Source organism: Triturus cristatus, chromosome 9 (assembly GCF_964204655.1).
Source record: "Triturus cristatus chromosome 9, aTriCri1.1, whole genome shotgun sequence".
Classification (NCBI taxonomy): Eukaryota; Metazoa; Chordata; class Amphibia; order Caudata; family Salamandridae; genus Triturus; species Triturus cristatus.
This window is the reverse complement of record NC_140592.1, coordinates 386,624,387-386,643,080: the sequence shown is the minus strand read 5'-3', so window position 1 is coordinate 386,643,080 and position 18,694 is coordinate 386,624,387.

Genomic DNA, 18,694 nt, shown 5'->3' with positions numbered 1-18,694 from the left:
AATGGCAATTTTGGTCACATTGAGGCTTTAAAAAGTAGTTATTCAACATGAGGCACATTCCAAATGACATTTTGAATCAATTTTTCTACAGTCCAAAAAATCAATTTTCTGATGAAAAACGATGACCCGTGACCTGTCGAAATTTCTCCAGATTGTCAGAAATGGAAATTTTTTAATGTTTAATTTTTTGACTGCAAATGACTATTCCGTGTAAATTATCAATTTTGGAACAAAAAAAAGTGTGTTTAGAGTCACTTTAATGCCTGAAATTGGTCGAAATAGAAGCTTCTGAATAGGAGAAAAGGTCTATAATAATGGCAATTTTGGTCACATTGAGGCTTTAAAAAGAAGTTATTCAACATGAGGCACATTCCATATGACATTTTGAATCAATTTTTCTACAGTCCAAAAAATCAATTTTCTGATGAAAAAAGATGACCGTGACCTGTCGAAATTTCTCCAGATGGTCAGAAATGGAAATTTTTCAATGTTTAATTTTTTGACTGAAAATGACTATTCCATGTAAATAATCACTTTTGGAACAAAAATAAGTGTGATTAAGTCACTTTAATGCCTGAAATTGCTCAAAATAGAAGCTTCTGAATAGGAGAAAAAGTCTGTAATAATGGCAATTTTGGTCACATTGAGGCTTTAAAAAGTAGTTATTCAACATGAGGCACATTCCAAATGACATTTTGAATCAATTTTTATACAGTCCAAAAAATCCATTTTCTGATGAAAAACGATGACCCGTGACCTGTCGAAATTTCTCCAGATGGTCAGAAATGTAAATTTTTTAATGTTTAATTTTTTGACTGCAAATAATTATTCCATGTAAATTATCACTTTTGGAACAAAAATAAGTGTGCTTAGAGTCACTTTAATGCCTGAAATTGGTCGAAATAGAAGCTTCTGAATAGGAGAAAAAGTCTGTAATAATGGCAATTTTGGTCACATTGAGGCTTTAAAAATTAGTTATTCAACATGAGGCACAATCCAAATGATATTTTGAGTCAATTTTTCTACAGTCCAAAAAATCAATTTTCTGATGAAAAACGATGACCCGTGACCTGTCAAAATTTCTCCAGATGGTCAGAAATGGACATTTTTTAATGTTTAATTTTTTGACTGCAAATGACTATTCCGTGTAAATTATCACTTTTGGAACAAAAATAAGTGTGCTTAGAGTCACTTTATTAATGCCTGAATATGGTCGAAATAGAAGCTTCTGAATAGGAGAAAAATTCTGTAATAATGGCAATTTTGGTCACATTGAGGCTTTAAAAATTAGTTATTAAACATGAGGCACATTCCAAATGATATTTTGAGTCAATTTTTCTACAGTCCAAAAAATCAATTTTCTGATGAAAAACGACGACCCGTGACCTGTCGAAATTTCTCCAGATGGTCAGAAATGGAAATTTTTTCAATGTTTAAGTTTTTTGACTGAAAATGACTATTCCATGTAAATAATCACTTTTGGAACAAAAATAAGTGTGTTTAAGTCACTTTAATGACTGAAATTGGTCGAAATAGAAGCTTCTGAATAGGAGAAAAAGTCTGTAATAATGGCAATTTTGGTCACATTGAGGCTTTAAAAAGTAGTTATTCAACATGAGGCACATTCCAAATGACATTTTGAATCAATTTTTCTACAGTCCAAAAAATCAATTTTCTGATGAAAAACGATGACCCGTGACCTGTCGAAATTTCTCCAGATTGTCAGAAATGGAAATTTTTTAATGTTTAATTTTTTGACTGCAAATGACTATTCCGTGTAAATTATCAATTTTGGAACAAAAAAAAGTGTGTTTAGAGTCACTTTAATGCCTGAAATTGGTCGAAATAGAAGCTTCTGAATAGGAGAAAAGGTCTATAATAATGGCAATTTTGGTCACATTGAGGCTTTAAAAAGAAGTTATTCAACATGAGGCACATTCCATATGACATTTTGAATCAATTTTTCTACAGTCCAAAAAATCAATTTTCTGATGAAAAAAGATGACCGTGACCTGTCGAAATTTCTCCAGATGGTCAGAAATGGAAATTTTTCAATGTTTAATTTTTTGACTGAAAATGACTATTCCATGTAAATAATCACTTTTGGAACAAAAATAAGTGTGATTAAGTCACTTTAATGCCTGAAATTGGTCAAAATAGAAGCTTCTGAATAGGAGAAAAAGTCTGTAATAATGGCAATTTTGGTCACATTGAGGCTTTAAAAAGTAGTTATTCAACATGAGGCACATTCCAAATGACATTTTGAATCAATTTTTATACAGTCCAAAAAATCCATTTTCTGATGAAAAACGATGACCCGTGACCTGTCGAAATTTCTCCAGATGGTCAGAAATGTAAATTTTTTAATGTTTAATTTTTTGACTGCAAATAATTATTCCATGTAAATTATCACTTTTGGAACAAAAATAAGTGTGCTTAGAGTCACTTTAATGCCTGAAATTGGTCGAAATAGAAGCTTCTGAATAGGAGAAAAAGTCTATAATAATGGCAATTTTGGTCACATTGAGGCTTTAAAAAGAAGTTATTCAACATGAGGCACATTCCAAATGACATTTTGAATCAATTTTTCTACAGTCCAAAAAATCAATTTTCTGATGAAAAACAATGACCCGTGACCTGTCGAAATTTCTCCAGATGGTCAGAAATGTAAATTTTTTAATGTTTAATTTTTTGACTGCAAATGACTATTCCATGTAAATTATCACTTTTGGAACAAAAATAAGTGTGTTTAGAGTCACTAATGCCTGAAGGTCAAAATAGAAGATTCTGAATAGGAGAATAAGTCTGTAATAATGGCAATTTTGGTCACATTGAGGCTTTAAAAATTAGTTATTCAACATGAGGCACAATCCAAATGATATTTTGAGTCAATTTTTCTACAGTCCAAAAAATCAATTTTCTGATGAAAAACGATGACCCGTGACCTGTCAAAATTTCTCCAGATGGTCAGAAATGGACATTTTTTAATGTTTAATTTTTTGACTGCAAATGACTATTCCGTGTAAATTATCACTTTTGGAACAAAAATAAGTGTGCTTAGAGTCACTTTAATGCCTGAATATGGTCGAAATAGAAGCTTCTGAATAGGAGAAAAAGTCTGTAATAATGGCAATTTTGGTCACATTGAGGCTTTAAAAATTAGTTATTAAACATGAGGCACATTCCAAATGATATTTTGAGTCAATTTTTCTACAGTCCAAAAAATCAATTTTCTGATGAAAAACGATGACCTGTGACCTGTCGAAATTTCTCCAGATGGTCAGAAATGGAAATTTTTTCAATGTTTAAGTTTTTTGACTGAAAATGACTATTCCATGTAAATAATCACTTTTGGAACAAAAATAAGTGTGTTTAAGTCACTTTAATGACTGAAATTGGTCGAAATAGAAGCTTCTGAATAGGAGAAAAAGTCTGTAATAATGGCAATTTTGGTCACATTGAGGCTTTAAAAAGAAGTTATTCAACATGAGGCACATTCCAAATGACATTTTGAATCAATTTTTCTACAGTCCAAAAAATCAATTTTCTGATGAAAAACGATGACCCGTGACCTGTCGAAATTTCTCCAGATGGTCAGAAATGGACATTTTTTAATGTTTAATTTTTTGACTGCAAATGACTATTCCGTGTAAATTATCACTTTTGGAACAAAAATAAGTGTGTTTAGAGTCACTTTAATGCCTGAAATTGGTCGAAATAGAAGCTTCTGAATAGGAGAAAAAGTCTATAATAATGGCAATTTTGGTCACATTGAGGCTTTAAAAAGAAGTTATTCAACATGAGGCACATTCCAAATGACATTTTGAATCAATTTTTCTACAGTCCAAAAAATCAATTTTCTGATGAAAAACGATGACCCGTGACCTGTCGAAATTTCTCCAGATGGTCAGCAATGTAAATTTTTTAATGTTTAATTTTTTGACTGCAAATGACTATTCCATGTAAATTATCACTTTTGGAACAAAAATAAGTGTGTTTAGAGTCACTAATGCCTGAAATTTGTCAAAAATGAAGCTTCTGAATATGAGAATAAGTCTGTAATAATGGCAATTTTGGTCACATTGAGCCTTAAAAAGTAGTTATTCAACATGAGGCACATTCCAAATGACATTTTGAATCAATTTTTCTACAGTCCAAAAAATCAATTTTCTGATGAAAAACGATGACCCGTGATCTGTCGAAATTTCTCCAGATGGTCAGAAATGGAAATTTTTTAATGTTTAATTTTTTGACTGCAAATGACTATTCAGTGTAAATTATCACTTTTGGAACAAATATAAGTGTGTTTAGAGTCACATTAATGCCAGAAATTGGTCGAAATAGAAGCTTCTGAATAGGAGAAAAGGTCTGTAATAATGGCAATTTTGGTCACATTGAGGCTTTAAAAAGAAGTTATTCAACATGAGGCACATTCCAAATGACATTTTGAATCAATTTTTCTACAGTCCAAAAAATCAATTTTCTGTTGAAAAACGATGACCCGTGACCTGTCAAAATTTCTCCAGATTGTCAGAAATGGAAATTATTTAATGTTTAATTTTTTGACTGCAAATGACTATTCCATGTAAATTATCACCTTTGGAACAAAAATAGGTGTGTTTAGAGTTACTTTAATGCCTGAAATTGGTCGAAATAGAAGCTTCTGAATAGGAGAAAAAGTCTATATTAATGGCAATTTTGGTCACATTGAGGCTTTAAAAAGAAGTTATTCAACATGAGGCACATTCCAAATGACATTTTGAATCAATTTTTATACAGTCCAAAAAAATCAATTTTCTGATGAAAAACGATGACCCGTGACCTGTCGAAATTTCTCCAGATTGTCAGAAATGTAAATTTTTTAATGTTTAATTTTTTGACTGCAAATGACTATTCCATGTAAATTATCACTTTTGGAACACAAATAAGTGTGTTTAGAGTTACTTTAATGCCAGAAATTGGTCGAAATAGAAGCTTCTGAATAGGAGAAAAAGTCTATAATAATGGCAATTTTGGTCACATTGAGGCTTTAAAAAGAAGTTATTCAACATGAGGTACATTCCAAATGACATTTTGAATACATTTTTGTACAGTCCAAAAAATCCATTTTCTGATGAAAAACGATGACCCGTGACCTGTCGAAATTTCTCCAGATCGTCAGAAATGGAAATTTTTTAATGTTTAATTTTTTGACTGTAAATGACTATTCCATGTAAATTATCACTTTTGGAACAAAAGTAAGTGTGCTTAGAGTCACTTTAATGCCTGAAATTGGTCGAAATAGAAGCTTCAGAATAGGAGAAAAAGTCTGTAATAATGGCAATTTTGGTCACATTGAGGCTTTAAAAATTAGTTATTCAACATGAGGCACAATGCAAATGATATTTTGAGTCAATTTTTCTACAGTCCAAAAATCAATTTTCTGATGAAAAACGATGACCCGTGACCTGTCAAAATTTCTCCAGATGGTCAGAAATGGAAATTTTTAAATGTTTAATTTTTTGACTGAAAATGACTATTCCATGTAGATAATCACTTTTGGAACAAAAATAAGTGTGTTTAAGTCACTTTAATGCCTGAAATTGATTGAAATAGAAGCTTCTGAATAGGAGAAAAAGTCTATAAGAATGGCAATTTTGGTCACATTGAGGCTTTAAAAAGAACTTATTCAACATGAGGCACATTCCAAATGACATTTTGAATCAATTTTTCTACAGTCCAAAAAATCAATTTTCTGATGAAAAACGATGACCCGTGACCTGTCGAAATTTCTCCAGATCGTCAGAAATGGAAATTTTTTAATGTTTAATTTTTTGACTGCAAATGACTATTCCGTGTAAATTATCACTTTTGGAGCAAAAGTAAGTGTGCTTAGAGTCACTTTAATGCCTGAAATTAGTCGAAATAGAAGCTTCTGAATAGGAGAAAAAGTCTGTAATAATGGCAATTTTGGTCACATTGAGGCTTTAAAAATTAGTTATTAAACATGAGGCACATTCCAAATGATATTTTGAGTCAATTTTTCTACAGTCCAAAAAATCAATTTTCTGATGAAAAACGATGACCCGTGACCTGTCGAAATTTCTCCAGATGGTCAGAAATTGGAAATTTTTTCAATGTTTAAGTTTTTTGACTGAAAATGACTATTCCATGTAAATAATCACTTTTGGAACAAAAATAAGTGTGTTTAAGTCACTTTAATGACTGAAATTGGTCGAAATAGAAGCTTCTGAATAGGAGAAAAAGTCTCTAATAATGGCAATTTTGGTCACATTGAGGCTTAAAAAGTAGTTATTCAACATGAGGCACATTCCAAATGACATTTTGAATCAATTTTTCTACAATCCAAAAAATCAAATTTCTGATGAAAAACGATGACCCGTGACCTGTCGAAATTTCTCCAGATTGTCAGAAATGAAAATTTTTTAATGTTTAATTTTTTGACTGCAAATGACTATTCCGTGTAAATTATCAATTTTGGAACAAAAAAAAGTGTGTTTAGAGTCACTTTAATGCCTGAAATTGGTCGAAATAGAAGCTTCTGAATAGGAGAAAAGGTCTATAATAATGGCAATTTTGGTCACATTGAGGCTTTAAAAAGAAGTTATTCAACATGAGGCACATTCCATATGACATTTTGAATCAATTTTTCTACAGTCCAAAAAATCAATTTTCTGATGAAAAACGATGACCCGTGACCTGTCGAAATTTCTCCAGATCGTCAGAAATGGAAATTTTTTAATGTTTAATTTTTTGACTGTAAATGACTATTCCATGTAAATTATCACTTTTGGAACAAAAGTAAGTGTGCTTAGAGTCACTTTAATGCCTGAAATTGGTCGAAATAGAAGCTTCTGAATAGGAGAAAAAGTCTGTAATAATGGCAATTTTGGTCACATTGAGGCTTTAAAAATTAGTTATTCAACATGAGGCACAATCCAAATGATATTTTGAGTCAATTTTTCTACAGTCCAAAAATCAATTTTCTGATGAAAAACGATGACCCGTGACCTGTCAAAATTTCTCCAGATGGTCAGAAATGGAAATTTTTAAATGTTTAATTTTTTGACTGAAAATGACTATTCCATGTAAATAATCACTTTTGGAACAAAAATAAGTGTGTTTAAGTCACTTTAATGCCTGAAATTGGTTGAAATAGAAGCTTCTGAATAGGAGAAAAAGTCTATAAGAATGGCAATTTTGGTCACATTGAGGCTTTAAAAAGAACTTATTCAACATGAGGCACATTCCAAATGACATTTCGAATCAATTTTTCTACAGTCCAAAAAATCAATTTTCTGATAAAAACGATGACCCGTGACCTGTCGAAATTTCTCCAGATGGTCAGCAATGTAAATTTTTTAATGTTTAATTTTTTGACTGCAAATGCCTATTCCATGTAAATTATCACTTTTGGAACAAAAATAAGTGTGTTTAGAGTCACTAATGCCTGAAATTTGTCAAAAATGAAGCTTCTGAATATGAGAATAAGTCTGTAATAATGGCAATTTTTGTCACATTGAGGCTTTAAAAAGAAGTTATTCAACATGAGGCACATTCCATATGACATTTTGAATCAATTTTTCTACAGTCCAAAAAATCAATTTTCTGATGAAAAAAGATGACCGTGAACTGTCGAAATTTCTCCAGATGGTCAGAAATGGAAATTTTTCAATGTTTAATTTTTTGACTGAAAATGACTATTCCATGTAAATAATCACTTTTGGAACAAAAATAAGTGTGTTTAAGTCACTTTAATGCCTGAAATTGGTCAAAATAGAAGCTTCTGAATAGGAGAAAAAGTCTGTAATAATGGCAATTTTGGTCACATTGAGGCATTAAAAAGTAGTTATTCAACATGAGGCACATTCCAAATGACATTTTGAATCAATTTTTATACAGTCCAAAAAAATCAATTTTCTGATGAAAAACGATGACCCGTGACCTGTCGAAATTTCTCCAGATTGTCAGAAATGTAAATTTTTTAATGTTTAATTTTTTGACTGCAAATGACTATTCCGTGTAAGTTATCACTTTTGGAACAAAAATAAGTGAGTTTAGAGTCACTTTAATGCCTGAAATTGGTCGAAATAGAAGCTTCTGAATAGGAGAAAAAGTCTGTAATAATGGCAATTTTGGTCACATTGAGGCTTTAAAAAGAAGTTATTCAACATGAGGCACATTCCAAATGACATTTTGAATCAATTTTTCTACAGTCCAAAAAATCAATTTTCTGATGAAAAACGATGACCCGTGACCTGTCGAAATTTCTCCAGATCGTCAGAAATGGAAATTTTTTAATGTTTAATTTTTTGACTGTAAATGACTATTCCATGTAAATTATCACTTTTGGAACACAAGTAAGTGTGCTTAGAGTCACTTTAATGCCTGAAATTGGTCGAAATAGAAGCTTCTGAATAGGAGAAAAAGTCTGTAATAATGGCAATTTTGGTCACATTGAGGCTTTAAAAATTAGTTATTCAACATGAGGCACAATCCAAATGATATGTTGAGTCAATTTTTCTACAGTCCAAAAAATCAATTTTCTGATGAAAAACGATGACCCGTGACCTGTCGAAATTTCTCCAGATGGTCAGAAATGGACATTTTTTAATGTTTAATTTTTTGACTGCAAATGACTATTCCGTGTAAATTATCACTTTTGGAACAAAAATAAGTGTGCTTAGAGTCACTTTATTAATGCCTGAATATGGTCGAAATAGAAGCTTCTGAATAGGAGAAAAATTCTGTAATAATGGCAATTTTGGTCACATTGAGGCTTTAAAAATTAGTTATTAAACATGAGGCACATTCCAAATGATATTTTGAGTCAATTTTTCTACAGTCCAAAAAATCAATTTTCTGATGAAAAACGACGACCCGTGACCTGTCGAAATTTCTCCAGATGGTCAGAAATGGAAATTTTTTCAATGTTTAAGTTTTTTGACTGAAAATGACTATTCCATGTAAATAATCACTTTTGGAACAAAAATAAGTGTGTTTAAGTCACTTTAATGACTGAAATTGGTCGAAATAGAAGCTTCTGAATAGGAGAAAAAGTCTGTAATAATGGCAATTTTGGTCACATTGAGGCTTTAAAAAGTAGTTATTCAACATGAGGCACATTCCAAATGACATTTTGAATCAATTTTTCTACAGTCCAAAAAATCAATTTTCTGATGAAAAACGATGACCCGTGACCTGTCGAAATTTCTCCAGATTGTCAGAAATGGAAATTTTTTAATGTTTAATTTTTTGACTGCAAATGACTATTCCGTGTAAATTATCAATTTTGGAACAAAAAAAAGTGTGTTTAGAGTCACTTTAATGCCTGAAATTGGTCGAAATAGAAGCTTCTGAATAGGAGAAAAGGTCTATAATAATGGCAATTTTGGTCACATTGAGGCTTTAAAAAGAAGTTATTCAACATGAGGCACATTCCATATGACATTTTGAATCAATTTTTCTACAGTCCAAAAAATCAATTTTCTGATGAAAAAAGATGACCGTGACCTGTCGAAATTTCTCCAGATGGTCAGAAATGGAAATTTTTCAATGTTTAATTTTTTGACTGAAAATGACTATTCCATGTAAATAATCACTTTTGGAACAAAAATAAGTGTGATTAAGTCACTTTAATGCCTGAAATTGCTCAAAATAGAAGCTTCTGAATAGGAGAAAAAGTCTGTAATAATGGCAATTTTGGTCACATTGAGGCTTTAAAAAGTAGTTATTCAACATGAGGCACATTCCAAATGACATTTTGAATCAATTTTTATACAGTCCAAAAAATCCATTTTCTGATGAAAAACGATGACCCGTGACCTGTCGAAATTTCTCCAGATGGTCAGAAATGTAAATTTTTTAATGTTTAATTTTTTGACTGCAAATAATTATTCCATGTAAATTATCACTTTTGGAACAAAAATAAGTGTGCTTAGAGTCACTTTAATGCCTGAAATTGGTCGAAATAGAAGCTTCTGAATAGGAGAAAAAGTCTGTAATAATGGCAATTTTGGTCACATTGAGGCTTTAAAAATTAGTTATTCAACATGAGGCACAATCCAAATGATATTTTGAGTCAATTTTTCTACAGTCCAAAAAATCAATTTTCTGATGAAAAACGATGACCCGTGACCTGTCAAAATTTCTCCAGATGGTCAGAAATGGACATTTTTTAATGTTTAATTTTTTGACTGCAAATGACTATTCCGTGTAAATTATCACTTTTGGAACAAAAATAAGTGTGCTTAGAGTCACTTTAATGCCTGAATATGGTCGAAATAGAAGCTTCTGAATAGGAGAAAAAGTCTGTAATAATGGCAATTTTGGTCACATTGAGGCTTTAAAAATTAGTTATTAAACATGAGGCACATTCCAAATGATATTTTGAGTCAATTTTTCTACAGTCCAAAAAATCAATTTTCTGATGAAAAACGATGACCTGTGACCTGTCGAAATTTCTCCAGATCGTCAGAAATGGAAATTTTTTAATGTTTAATTTTTTGACTGTAAATGACTATTCCATGTAAATTATCACTTTTGGAACACAAGTAAGTGTGCTTAGAGTCACTTTAATGCCTGAAATTGGTCGAAATAGAAGCTTCTGAATAGGAGAAAAAGTCTGTAATAATGGCAATTTTGGTCACATTGAGGCTTTAAAAATTAGTTATTCAACATGAGGCACAATCCAAATGATATGTTGAGTCAATTTTTCTACAGTCCAAAAAATCAATTTTCTGATGAAAAACGATGACCCGTGACCTGTCGAAATTTCTCCAGATGGTCAGAAATGGACATTTTTTAATGTTTAATTTTTTGACTGCAAATGACTATTCCGTGTAAATTATCACTTTTGGAACAAAAATAAGTGTGCTTAGAGTCACTTTATTAATGCCTGAATATGGTCGAAATAGAAGCTTCTGAATAGGAGAAAAATTCTGTAATAATGGCAATTTTGGTCACATTGAGGCTTTAAAAATTAGTTATTAAACATGAGGCACATTCCAAATGATATTTTGAGTCAATTTTTCTACAGTCCAAAAAATCAATTTTCTGATGAAAAACGACGACCCGTGACCTGTCGAAATTTCTCCAGATGGTCAGAAATGGAAATTTTTTCAATGTTTAAGTTTTTTGACTGAAAATGACTATTCCATGTAAATAATCACTTTTGGAACAAAAATAAGTGTGTTTAAGTCACTTTAATGACTGAAATTGGTCGAAATAGAAGCTTCTGAATAGGAGAAAAAGTCTGTAATAATGGCAATTTTGGTCACATTGAGGCTTTAAAAAGTAGTTATTCAACATGAGGCACATTCCAAATGACATTTTGAATCAATTTTTCTACAGTCCAAAAAATCAATTTTCTGATGAAAAACGATGACCCGTGACCTGTCGAAATTTCTCCAGATTGTCAGAAATGGAAATTTTTTAATGTTTAATTTTTTGACTGCAAATGACTATTCCGTGTAAATTATCAATTTTGGAACAAAAAAAAGTGTGTTTAGAGTCACTTTAATGCCTGAAATTGGTCGAAATAGAAGCTTCTGAATAGGAGAAAAGGTCTATAATAATGGCAATTTTGGTCACATTGAGGCTTTAAAAAGAAGTTATTCAACATGAGGCACATTCCATATGACATTTTGAATCAATTTTTCTACAGTCCAAAAAATCAATTTTCTGATGAAAAAAGATGACCGTGACCTGTCGAAATTTCTCCAGATGGTCAGAAATGGAAATTTTTCAATGTTTAATTTTTTGACTGAAAATGACTATTCCATGTAAATAATCACTTTTGGAACAAAAATAAGTGTGATTAAGTCACTTTAATGCCTGAAATTGGTCAAAATAGAAGCTTCTGAATAGGAGAAAAAGTCTGTAATAATGGCAATTTTGGTCACATTGAGGCTTTAAAAAGTAGTTATTCAACATGAGGCACATTCCAAATGACATTTTGAATCAATTTTTATACAGTCCAAAAAATCCATTTTCTGATGAAAAACGATGACCCGTGACCTGTCGAAATTTCTCCAGATGGTCAGAAATGTAAATTTTTTAATGTTTAATTTTTTGACTGCAAATAATTATTCCATGTAAATTATCACTTTTGGAACAAAAATAAGTGTGCTTAGAGTCACTTTAATGCCTGAAATTGGTCGAAATAGAAGCTTCTGAATAGGAGAAAAAGTCTATAATAATGGCAATTTTGGTCACATTGAGGCTTTAAAAAGAAGTTATTCAACATGAGGCACATTCCAAATGACATTTTGAATCAATTTTTCTACAGTCCAAAAAATCAATTTTCTGAAGAAAAACAATGACCCGTGACCTGTCGAAATTTCTCCAGATGGTCAGAAATGTAAATTTTTTAATGTTTAATTTTTTGACTGCAAATGACTATTCCATGTAAATTATCACTTTTGGAACAAAAATAAGTGTGTTTAGAGTCACTAATGCCTGAAGGTCAAAATAGAAGATTCTGAATAGGAGAATAAGTCTGTAATAATGGCAATTTTGGTCACATTGAGGCTTTAAAAATTAGTTATTCAACATGAGGCACAATCCAAATGATATTTTGAGTCAATTTTTCTACAGTCCAAAAAATCAATTTTCTGATGAAAAACGATGACCCGTGACCTGTCAAAATTTCTCCAGATGGTCAGAAATGGACATTTTTTAATGTTTAATTTTTTGACTGCAAATGACTATTCCGTGTAAATTATCACTTTTGGAACAAAAATAAGTGTGCTTAGAGTCACTTTAATGCCTGAATATGGTCGAAATAGAAGCTTCTGAATAGGAGAAAAAGTCTGTAATAATGGCAATTTTGGTCACATTGAGGCTTTAAAAATTAGTTATTAAACATGAGGCACATTCCAAATGATATTTTGAGTCAATTTTTCTACAGTCCAAAAAATCAATTTTCTGATGAAAAACGATGACCTGTGACCTGTCGAAATTTCTCCAGATGGTCAGAAATGGAAATTTTTTCAATGTTTAAGTTTTTTGACTGAAAATGACTATTCCATGTAAATAATCACTTTTGGAACAAAAATAAGTGTGTTTAAGTCACTTTAATGACTGAAATTGGTCGAAATAGAAGCTTCTGAATAGGAGAAAAAGTCTGTAATAATGGCAATTTTGGTCACATTGAGGCTTTAAAAAGAAGTTATTCAACATGAGGCACATTCCAAATGACATTTTGAATCAATTTTTCTACAGTCCAAAAAATCAATTTTCTGATGAAAAACGATGACCCGTGACCTGTCGAAATTTCTCCAGATGGTCAGAAATGGACATTTTTTAATGTTTAATTTTTTGACTGCAAATGACTATTCCGTGTAAATTATCACTTTTGGAACAAAAATAAGTGTGTTTAGAGTCACTTTAATGCCTGAAATTGGTCGAAATAGAAGCTTCTGAATAGGAGAAAAAGTCTATAATAATGGCAATTTTGGTCACATTGAGGCTTTAAAAAGAAGTTATTCAACATGAGGCACATTCCAAATGACATTTTGAATCAATTTTTCTACAGTCCAAAAAATCAATTTTCTGATGAAAAACGATGACCCGTGACCTGTCGAAATTTCTCCAGATGGTCAGCAATGTAAATTTTTTAATGTTTAATTTTTTGACTGCAAATGACTATTCCATGTAAATTATCACTTTTGGAACAAAAATAAGTGTGTTTAGAGTCACTAATGCCTGAAATTTGTCAAAAATGAAGCTTCTGAATATGAGAATAAGTCTGTAATAATGGCAATTTTGGTCACATTGAGCCTTAAAAAGTAGTTATTCAACATGAGGCACATTCCAAATGACATTTTGAATCAATTTTTCTACAGTCCAAAAAATCAATTTTCTGTTGAAAAACGATGACCCGTGACCTGTCAAAATTTCTCCAGATTGTCAGAAATGGAAATTATTTAATGTTTAATTTTTTGACTGCAAATGACTATTCCATGTAAATTACCACCTTTGGAACAAAAATAGGTGTGTTTAGAGTTACTTTAATGCCTGAAATTGGTCGAAATAGAAGCTTCTGAATAGGAGAAAAAGTCTATATTAATGGCAATTTTGGTCACATTGAGGCTTTAAAAAGAAGTTATTCAACATGAGGCACATTCCAAATGACATTTTGAATCAATTTTTCTACAGTCCAAAAAATCAATTTTCTGATGAAAAACAATGACCCGTGACCTGTCGAAATTTCTCCAGATGGTCAGAAATGGAAATTTTTTAATGTTTCATTTTTTGACTGCAAATGACTATTCCGTGTAAATTATCACTTTTGGAGCAAAAGTAAGTGTGCTTAGAGTCACTTTAATGCCTGAAATTAGTCGAAATAGAAGCTTCTGAATAGGAGAAAAAGTCTGTAATAATGGCAATTTTGGTCACATTGAGGCTTTAAAAATTAGTTATTCAACATGAGGCACATTCCAAATGATATTTTGAGTCAATTTTTCTACAGTCCAAAAAATCAATTTTCTGATGAAAAACGATGACCCGTGACCTGTCGAAATTTCTCCAGATGGTCAGCAATGTAAATTTTTTAATGTTTAATTTTTTGACTGCAAATGACTATTCCATGTAAATTATCACTTTTGGAACAAAAATAAGTGTGTTTAGAGTCACTAATGCCTGAAATTTGTCAAAAATGAAGCTTCTGAATATGAGAATAAGTCTGTAATAATGGCAATTTTGGTCACATTGAGGCTTTAAAAAGTAGTTATTCAACATGAGGCACATTCCAAATGACATTTTCAATCAATTTTTCTACAGTCCAAAAAATCAATTTTCTGATGAAAAACGATGACCCGTGACCTGTCGAAATTTCTCCAGATGGTCAGAAATGGAAATTTTTTAATGTTTAATTTTTTGACTGCAAATGACTATTTCGTGTAAGTTATCACTTTTGGAACAAAAATAAGTGAGTTTAGAGTCACTTTAATGCCTGAAATTGGTCGAAATAGAAGCTTCTGAATAAGAGAAAAAGTCTGTAATAATGGCAATTTTGGTCACATTGAGGCTTTAAAAAGAAGTTATTCAACATGAGGCACATTCCAAATGACATTTTGAATCAATTTTTCTACAGTCCAAAAAATCAATTTTCTGATGAAAAACGATGACCCGTGACCTGTCGAAATTTCTCCAGATGGTCAGAAATGGAAATTTTTCAATGTTTAAGTTTTTTGACTGAAAATGACTATTCCATGAAAATAATCACTTTTGGAACAAAAATAAGTGTGTTTAAGTCACTTTAATGCCTGAAATTGGTTGAAATAGAAGCTTCTGAATAGGAGAAAAAGTCTATAATAATGGCAATTTTGGTCACATTGAGGCTTTAAAAAGAAGTTATTCAACATGAGGCACATTCCAAATGACATTTTGAATCAATTTTTCTACAGTCCAAAAAATCAATTTTCTGATGAAAAACGATGACCCGTGACCTGTCGAAATTTCTCCAGATGGTCAGAAATGGACATTTTTTAATGTTTAATTTTTTGACTGCAAATGACTATTCCGTGTAAATTATCACTTTTGGAACAAAAATAAGTGTGTTTAGAGTCACTTAAATGCCTGAAATTGGTCGAAATAGAAGCTTCTGAATAGGAGAAAAAGTCTATAATAATGGCAATTTTGGTCACATTGAGGCTTTAAAAAGAAGTTATTCAACATGAGGCACATTCCAAATGACATTTTGAATCAATTTTTCTACAGTCCAAAAAATCAATTTTCTGATGAAAAACGATGACCCGTGACCTGTCGAAATTTCTCCAGATGGTCAGAAATGGACATTTTTTAATGTTTAATTTTTTGACTGCAAATGACTATTCCGTGTAAATTATCACTTTTGGAACAAAAATAAGTGTGTTTAGAGTCACTTTATTAATGCCTGAATATGGTCGAAATAGAAGCTTCTGAATAGGAGAAAAATTCTGTAATAATGGCAATTTTGGTCACATTGAGGCTTTAAAAATTAGTTATTAAACATGAGGCACATTCCAAATGATATTTTGAGTCAATTTTTCTACAGTCCAAAAAATCAATTTTCTGATGAAAAACGACGACCCGTGACCTGTCGAAATTTCTCCAGATGGTCAGAAATGGAAATTTTTTCAATGTTTAAGTTTTTTGACTGAAAATGACTATTCCATGTAAATAATCACTTTTGGAACAAAAATAAGTGTGTTTAAGTCACTTTAATGACTGAAATTGGTCGAAATAGAAGCTTCTGAATAGGAGAAAAAGTCTGTAATAATGGCAATTTTGGTCACATTGAGGCTTTAAAAAGTAGTTATTCAACATGAGGCACATTCCAAATGACATTTTGAATCAATTTTTCTACAGTCCAAAAAATCAATTTTCTGATGAAAAACGATGACCCGTGACCTGTCGAAATTTCTCCAGATTGTCAGAAATGGACATTTTTTAATGTTTAATTTTTTGACTGCAAATGACTATTCCGTGTAAATTATCAATTTTGGAACAAAAACAAGTGTGTTTAGAGTCACTTTAATGCCTGAAATTGGTCGAAATAGAAGCTTCTGAATAGGAGAAAAAGTCTGTAATAATGGCAATTTTGGTCACATTGAGGCTTTAAAAAGTAGTTATTCAACATGAGGCACATTCCAAATGACATTTTGAATCAATTTTTATACAGTCCAAAAAATCCATTTTCTGATGAAAAACGATGACCCGTGACCTGTCGAAATTTCTCCAGATGGTCAGAAATGTAAATTTTTTAATGTTTAATTTTTTGACTGCAAATAATTATTCCATGTAAATTATCACTTTTGGAACAAAAATAAGTGTGCTTAGAGTCACTTTAATGCCTGAAATTGGTCGAAATAGAAGCTTCTGAATAGGAGAAAAAGTCTATAATAATGGCAATTTTGGTCACATTGAGGCTTTAAAAAGAAGTTATTCAACATGAGGCACATTCCAAATGACATTTTGAATCAATTTTTCTACAGTCCAAAAAATCAATTTTCTGATGAAAAACGATGACCCGTGACCTGTCGAAATTTCTCCAGATCGTCAGAAATGTAAATTTTTTAATGTTTAATTTTTTGACTGTAAATGACTATTCCATGTAAATTATCACTTTTGGAACAAAAGTAAGTGTGCTTAGAGTCACTTTAATGCCTGAAATTGGTCGAAATAGAAGCTTCTGAATAGGAGAAAAAGTCTGTAATAATGGCAATTTTGGTCACATTGAGGCTTTAAAAATTAGTTATTCAACATGAGGCACAATCCAAATGATATTTTGAGTCAATTTTTCTACAGTCCAAAAAATCAATTTTCTGATGAAAAACGATGACCCGTGACCTGTCAAAATTTCTCCAGATGGTCAGAAATGGACATTTTTTAATGTTTAATTTTTTGACTGCAAATGACTATTCCGTGTAAATTATCACTTTTGGAACAAAAATAAGTGTGCTTAGAGTCACTTTAATGCCTGAATATGGTCGAAATAGAAGCTTCTGAATAGGAGAAAAAGTCTGTAATAATGGCAATTTTGGTCACATTGAGGCTTTAAAAATTAGTTATTAAACATGAGGCACATTCCAAATGACATTTTGAGTCAATTTTTCTACAGTCCAAAAAATCAATTTTCTGTTGAAAAACGATGACCCGTGACCTGTCAAAATTTCTCCAGATTGTCAGAAATGGAAATTATTTAATGTTTAATTTTTTGACTGCAAATGACTATTCCATGTAAATTATCACCTTTGGAACAAAAATAGGTGTGTTTAGAGTTACTTTAATGCCTGAAATTGGTCGAAATAGAAGCTTCTGAATAGGAGAAAAAGTCTATATTAATGGCAATTTTGGTCACATTGAGGCTTTAAAAAGAAGTTATTCAACATGAGGCACATTCCAAATGACATTTTGAATCAATTTTTCTACAGTCCAAAAAATCAATTTTCTGATGAAAAACAATGACCCGTGACCTGTCGAAATTTCTCCAGATGGTCAGAAATGGAAATTTTTTAATGTTTCATTTTTTGACTGCAAATGACTATTCCGTGTAAATTATCACTTTTGGAGCAAAAGTAAGTGTGCTTAGAGTCACTTTAATGCCTGAAATTAGTCGAAATAGAAGCTTCTGAATAGGAGAAAAAGTCTGTAATAATGGCAATTTTGGTCACATTGAGGCTTTAAAAATTAGTTATTCAACATGAGGCACATTCCAAATGATATTTTGAGTCAATTTTTCTACAGTCCAAAAAATCAATTTTCTGATGAAAAACGATGACCCGTGACCTGTCGAAATTTCTCCAGATGGTCAGCAATGTAAATTTTTTAATGTTTAATTTTTTGACTGCAAATGACTATTCCATGTGAATTATCACTTTTGGAACAAAAATAAGTGTGTTTAGAGTCACTAATGCCTGAAAATTGTCAAAAATGAAGCTTCTGAATATGAGAATAAGTCTGTAAAAATGGCAATTTTGGTCACATTGAGGCTTTAAAAAGTAGTTATTCAACATGAGGCACATTCCAAATGACATTTTCAATCAATTTTTCTACAGTCCAAAAAATCAATTTTCTGATGAAAAACGATGACCCGTGACCTGTCGAAATTTCTCCAGATGGTCAGAAATGGAAATTTTTTAATGTTTAATTTTTTGACTGCAAATGACTATTTCGTGTAAGTTATCACTTTTGGAACAAAAATAAGTGA